Raw genomic sequence first — 7,718 nt, 5'->3', positions numbered from 1 at the left:
AATAAATGTGGTGTTTCCTCCACACAAGTTACAGGGGAAAGTGTCGCCAGCTCCTTCCCACACACAGTCCATACATTGTCACTGACAGAGCAAAGAGACACAGACAGGTCATCAGTTCCACAGTCTCCGGCAGCAGAAATAGTTCCAGAGACATATTTTCAACCCATCAATCAAACAGAGCAGGAGAGACAGACGCTGTGTCCATGTCACCCTAACGGGGGCCTCATAAATCCCAGTCCAAATTCTCACCCACTCTCATCATCACTGTCTCAGATCCACAATAGTGCAGCCTTAGTGAAATAATAAATATCAGAGAAAACTGACGTGATTGCCGGTTAAAAGTTACACAATTAACCTTAATAATGTACTCTGAGATTCGAGTTAAATACCAGTCACATCGCGCAATAGGGGGTTTAGAAGTGGCTGCACAAATCCCCAGAGTGTGTCCTCACAAATACATTAGCTGCAAACCCAAATATCTGCTACATTCTCAGATTGAGATATGTTGAAAGCGACAAAGATACAAACTCTGATTCTCGTTTAAAACTCACCCAATTTATGAAAATAAAAGATACAATCTCATTTCGATGTCTATGAACTGAGCTGTAACTTGCAAACTGTTACAAAATCCTCACTCACTCTGTTCCAGATGGAAGACACTGTAGCGATTCCAGACTGTGGTCCATTTTACATTCATGTCAAAATTTTGACTCCGAATCAGACTGAGTGTCAGAGATCAAATCAATGTGCACAACCTGAGTTAAACTTCCAGAGCAATCCAGTATCAGATTGAAGGTTACATTATCTTTCACAATTGTGTTCTGATATTAAATGCTCACGTTGTTTGCTTAAAACCTCCCACATCAGTTGCCTCTTTCTGTGCTGGAAATTTACGTGGAATGAATGCAAATTTATAAACAGTCCCAGAGATTGAAGGTCACATCCTCAATCCCATCCTCACAGTGAGTCACGAAGCCTGACAGATACAGGATTATTCTCAAACACATGTTCAGAGTAAGATACAGCAGCCATACCTCCAAGACCTGATCTGTAACAGTTTCAGACTCACAGAATAACACTGTGTCCCCTCGTGACATACCCTTCTACTGAATTGAACAGGTGCTCCCTATCCGCCCTGTCTATACCCATTATAATCTTGTACTCTTCGATCAGGTCACCCCTCAGTCTTCTCTGTTCCAGCGAAAAAAAACAAGCCTATCCAACCTCTCTTCATACCTTAAATGTTCCATCCCAAGCAACATCCTGCCGAATCACCTCTGCACCCCATCCAATGCAGTCACGTATTTCCAAAATGCGGTGACCAGAATTGCACACGGTACTCCAGCTGTGACCTCCCCAACATTCTATACAACTCCACCATGACCTCTCTGTTTCTGTAATCTGTGCCCGGATTGATAAAGTATTTCATATGCCTTTCCACCACCCTATTAACCTGCCCACCTGCCTTCAGAGATCTCTGGACAAACACTCCAAGGTCCCTTTGTTCCTCAGGACTTCCCAGTGTCAGGCCATTCACATTAATCCTATAATAATAATAGAATATTCGTTATTGTCACAAGTAGGCTTATATTAACACTGCAATGAAGTTACTGTGAAAACCCCCCTACCAAATGATCACATCTAATTTTTCAGCGTTAAATTCCATCAGCCACTTTTCTGCCCATTTGACCATCCCGTCTGTATCTTCCTGTAACTCAAGACACTCAACCGCAATCTGAGCTTGAAACTTAGTGAAAGGATTACACCCTCCTCTCGGAATCTGATCACCACCTCAATCCCAACATTCAGCTTGGGTGGGCAGACAAGACGACTTCCTTCCCGCAGCCCCCCGAGCACAGACTGGATAATATCCCAAACTCGTATCCTGCTATTGTCACATTGCTCCACCACCTTGTTCTCTTCCCAAAACTCCAGGAATATCAACCCAAATCCTCAGACCTTTGATTCTCTCTTCAGCCAATATCTTGTCCCTGATTAAGTTCATCCTGGGAAGAGGGGCTCGGTATTCTGAGTTTCTCTGCAGGCATCCGGTTGCTGTTGATGGACCAAAAGAGGCCTCAAACCTGAAAGAAAGCCTCTCTCACAGCCCTGTGAGCGTGTCTCCATTAGACGGTGCAGTCAATACCTGCAGAGTAGATAACAATGGAGAGAAGTGTGAGCAATTTCAGCGTCAACATTCGGTGGAAATAGAGCATTCAAAATGAAACATTATTGGAAATACTGAACAGATCCTCTGGGATCAGGACTCAACAGGGGAACAGGCGCTTTAACGGATTAAGCTATAGAGTGGGAGGATGTTCAGCTAATCACAAGGGAATGCTGGAAATACTGTACGGATCTGTAGTTACTGTGAAAAGCGAAATAGTTAACATTTCACATGCTGACCTTTCATTGGAACGACCTGTTTCTCTCTCCACAGAAGCTGCCGGACCAGCTGAATATTTCCAGCATTTTCTGTCTTTGTTTCGGGTTTGCAGCATCCGCAGTATTTTGCTTTTGGGTCAAAGGACAATGAGTTGCCTTTCCTGCTCTGAGGGTTATTGCAGGTCTCTCTGGCTGTGATTGTCGCTGATTCGGCCAAACATTTACAATCTATCATTAATTGACCGCGAGAATGGGCGGTGAGGGGATTCTGGAACCGCTGCAAGTCCATATGGTGTATGTACACACACAGTGCTGTTAGGGAGGGGTTCCAGGTTTGGATGGTGCCTCGCGGAGTAAAGGTCAATGTAAGTTGTGGGATTCGAGCCCTGACCTCCAGAGGAGACTGCGACCTGAACTCGGCCATCCTGACGTATTCGAAAGGTTAGGTGCGATTGGACCGAAGTCGGGTGGTCTTTCCGTGGGTCAGTACCGACTCGATGGGCCGAATGGCCTCCTTCCGCACTGGAGCCATTCTACGATTACTGAAATAGGGTGAAAACGGCAGCATCAGGACACAAGGACAAGTTACGGTCTCAGGCCAGAGTAAGTGTCCAAAGTAATGACACACACAACATTAGAAATCAATGAGATAAATACATTTATTGTGGACTGGTGCCATCTCCTGGCAGAACGGGAGCCGTGCGACACGGACACTCTCATTCAGGAGCATTTTAAGTTGGAGACAAGCCGTCAAACAACAGCTAAAAGCCGCAGCTTTTTCACTTCACCCTTATGAAGTGGACCAAACAGAGACACAACAAACACGTTACAGACGAGGATGGGATTTGAAGCCACGTGTACAGAGCACAATGGATTATTGTGCATCACCTTAATTAACCACGTGGTACAGCTGCTTTACTTCAGGGCCCTTTAGTATCCCTCAATCTAACTTCTTTGAGTTTGTTTCGCACAGTTGCTGATGTACAGAACACAGTCAAAGTGTAAATAAATAAAAATAATCTCTGAGTTAATTTGCGCTTGCCGCGTAACTGGAGCGCGCCTGACTCCAGATCAGAAGGTTGCGTTGAAATCATGTCAGGCGCACGGAGCTTTTCTGCAGCTGGTTCCAGGAATTTGTCTCTGTAGAAATGTTCTCGAAATGACTCCATTCAAAAGCACAATGCAAATAATATATTTCATATTTACCCGGTTGAGCAAATTTGTCAAATAGCAGGAGATTCATCTCGTCCTGTTGAAGCAGAATGACAGTGAGTTCAGTAAGAAATGTTGACAAACAACAGCAATTTCTTTCTGCTCAATGTACACAGTTACAGTGATCTGTGTTAAACAGCAGGAGCGGGAACCGCAGTCCGCAGTCTTCACCTTAACGGTGAGTCTGAATTTCAGTTTGGGGGTTTCAGAGAGAGTGGATGTTATTGTGGAAACTGAAGTCACTTTTCTTGTGAATGGAGCCGGATAAAGAGCCCTGGCCGGCCTGAGAGTCCCCGAGCCTCCATGAATCTTCACAGCTCACAGAGTGAAGGGCTTTTCCACTTTGAAAATGACCATGTCTGGCAGCTGGAGCTTTCCCTTGTATTTTCTGGGATCTGGGAAAGAGCGGATCATCAAAAAACAGAAATGAAACACATATAATTGCAGTATTTATTTTCATGGGCTAAACATCAGTGCGCGTGGCCTAATGGATAAGACGTCTGACTTTGGGGAACATCTAGTGATGATATCGGAAGATTGCAGGTTCGAGGCCTGCCGCGATCGTTTTATACAGAAATCCGGTATAACTTGCTGACAATCCAGTTTTCCTTCCTCAGCTCAGTTCATTCAATTCTCTCTCATTTTAGGATTTCGTTTACCCCCTAATTAATCCACAATATCTGTTTGATTTGGATAAAGAAATGATTATGTATCAAGCGGTTCAATACAATTCTATGGAGGGAATTCTAATGTCCTCAGGAAGATGGTTAGAGTCATAGAGTCATAGGTGTTGACAGCATGGAAACAGGCCCTTCGGCCCAGCTTGATCATGCCGCCCAGTTTCTATCACTAAGCTAGTTCCACTTGCCCGCATTTCGCCCATATCCCTTTCTACCCACCCAGCACATATAACTGTCCAACTGCTTTTCAAAAGATAAAATCGTGCCCACTTCCTCACCATTGCCACTGCCTCACGAAGCCCGTTCCAGATGCCCACCACCCTCTGTGTGAGGAAATTTCCCTTCTGCTCTCTTTTGTATCTCTCCATTCTCACCTTCAACCTATGCCCTCTAGTTCTAGACTTCTCTACCTTTGGGAAAAGATGCCGACTACCTTAGCTATGCTCTTCATTATTGTATAGGCTTCTGTAAGTTCACCCCCAAGACTCATACGGTCCAGGGGGGAAAGTCCCAGCCTAACTAGCCTCTCCTTATAAATCACCATCAAGTCCTAGTAAAACACCCTAGTAAATCTCTTCTGCACTCTTTCTAGTTTAACAATATGCTTCCTATAATAGGGTGAGCATAACTGAACACAGCATACCGTGTGTGGTCTTGCCAATGTATTGTACAACTTGGTAGCACGGTAGCATTGTGGATAGCACAATTGTTTGACAGCTCCAGGGTCCCAGGTTCGATTCCAGCTTGGGTCACTGTCTGTGCGGAGTCTGCACATCCTCCCCGTGTGTGCGTGGGTTTTCTCCGGTTTCCTCCCACAGTCCAAAGATGTGCAGGTTAGGTGGATTGGCCGTGATACAATTGCCCTTAGTGTCTAAAATTGCCCTTAGTGTTGGGTGGGGTTACTGGGTTATGGGGATAGGGTGGAGGTGTTGACCTTGGGTAGGGTGCTCTTTCCAACAGCCGGTGCAGACTCGGTGGGCCGAATGGCCTCCTTCTGCACTGTAAATTATCTCATCTATGAACTCCAGCAAGACGTCCCAACTCCTGTATTCAACATTCTGTCGAATAAAACCGAGCATACTGAATAGCTTCTTCACCACCCTGTCCACTTGCGACTCCAGCTTCAACGAGCTGTGAACCTGTACTCCTAAATCTCTTAGTTCTGTAACTCTCCCCAACTCCCTACCATTAACTGAGTAGGTCCTGCCCTGATTTGATCGACCCAAATGCATCACATCACACTTATCCAAATTAAACTCTATTTGCCATTCATCGGCCCACTGGCCCAAGATGTTTAATAATGAGCTGGATCAACAGTTTTTTTGTTCAGAGGGATGTAAGATTATGTTACTAGATTGGGAATCCAGAGGCCAGAACGAATCTTTGGGACACGGAATAAATCCCACCATTCAAATTCACTGATATAATAGATTTTCAGGGGCGGGGGGCGGGGCTTGACAGGATAGATGCTGAGAAGCTGGTTCACCATGTGGGAGAGTCTTGGACCAGAAGGAATAATCTCAGAGTAAGTGGCCGCCCATTTAAACCAGAATTGATGAGTAGTTTCTTCTCTCGGAGTATAATGTATCTGTAGAAATGTTTGTATGAACCGAATAGGGCTGTAAAGGGTGGGTCAGTTAATATGTTGATATTATGATTTTGAACATCTCGAACATATCTCCTCTCTGCCTTATCCTCTCCAAGGAGAACGTTCCCAACATCTCCAATCTGGCCTCCTAAATGGAATCAATCCTGTAAACCTCTTCTGCACGCTGCCCAATACGTCCACAGCCTTCCAATATTGTGGCTCCCAGAGCTGTGCAAAATATTCCATCTGATGTCTAACTGGCGCCTTGTACAGATTCAGCATAACCTCCTTCCTCTTGTTCTCTTTTCCACTCGTAAATAAGCATAAGATTTGCATTATTACCTGCTCTCTCCACCTGTCCACCTTCAATGATCTATCCACATACACACCCAGCTCTGTCTGCTCCTTCATCCCATAAATAGTTGAGGGGCAGCACGGTAACATAGTGGTGAGCACTATGGCTTCACAGCGCCGGGTCTCAGGTTCGATTCCCGCTTGGATCACTGTCTGTGTTCTCCGTGGGTTTCGGCCGGGTGCTCCGGTTTCCTCCCACACTCCAAAGATGTGCAGGTTAGGTGGATTGGCCATGCTAAATTGCCCTTAGGTTAGATGGGGTTGCTGGCATACGGGGATAGGGTGGAGGTGTGGGCTTCAGGGGATGACTCTTTGAAGAGTCGGTGCAGATTCCATGGTCCGAATGGCCACCTTCTGCACTGTAAATTCTATGATTCTATACTTCCCTACCAAAATGCATCATCTCACACGTCTCCAGACTGAAAATCATCTTTTGTCGTTTGAAGTTCCAGACTGTCCACGTCACAGTTTCCAAAATTTCCAAGTTTGTACCATCCCCAAACTTTGAAACTGTTCTTTGTACACCATGATCTAGCACATTGTTCTATATCAGGGACAGCAAATGTTCCAGTAGGGAGCCATGTGAAACACTACAAACCTTCTTCCAGTCCGAAAAGTCTCTATTGACCATTATATTCTGTTTCTGATTATTCAACCACATTTATATCCATATTGCTACTGTCCCTTTTATTCCAGGAGCGACACATTTCGCTAATTCTGTGCAGTTTTGGTTTCCTTATTTAGGGAAAGATGTAAATACGTTGGACACGGTTCAGAGAAGGTTTCCTCGATTGGTGCCAGGAATGAGCCTTTCGTCAGTGGTTGTGAAATTACTGGAGAGAATCCTTCGAGGCAGAATCTACTCCCATTTGGAAGCAAATGGACGTATTAGTGAGAGGCAGCATGGTTTTGTGTCTCACTGACTTGATAGAGTTTTTCGAAGAGGTCACAGAGATGATTGTTGCAGGTAGGGCAGTGGATGCTGTCTAGAACATAGAACATAGAAAATACAGCACAGAACAGGCCCTTCGGCCCACGATGTTGTGCCGAACCTCTGTCCTAAATTAATCATAGATTATCATTGAATTTACAGTGCAGAAGGAGGCCATTCGGCCCTTTGAGTCTGCACCAGCTCTTGGAAAGAGCACCCTACCCAAACTCAACACCTCCACCCAACACCAAGGGCAATTTGGACATTAAGGGCAATTTATCATTGGCCAATTCACCTAACCCGCACATCTTTGGACTGCGGGAGGATGGACCTCAGTAAGGCTTTTGGCAAGGTCCCTCATGGTAGACTGGTACAAAAGGTGAAGTCACAAAGGATCAGGGGTGAGCTGGCAAGATGGATACAGAACTGGTTGGATCATAGAAGGCAGAGAGTAGCAATGGAAGGGTGCTTGTCTAATTGGAGAGCTGGGACTAGTGGTGTTCCGCAGTGATCAGTGCTGGGAGCTTTGCTGTTCATAGTATATACAAATGATTTGGAGGAAAATGTA

Source organism: Scyliorhinus torazame, chromosome 24 (assembly GCF_047496885.1).
Source record: "Scyliorhinus torazame isolate Kashiwa2021f chromosome 24, sScyTor2.1, whole genome shotgun sequence".
Taxonomy (NCBI): Eukaryota; Metazoa; Chordata; class Chondrichthyes; order Carcharhiniformes; family Scyliorhinidae; genus Scyliorhinus; species Scyliorhinus torazame.
Note: the sequence above shows the minus strand (reverse complement) of the source record.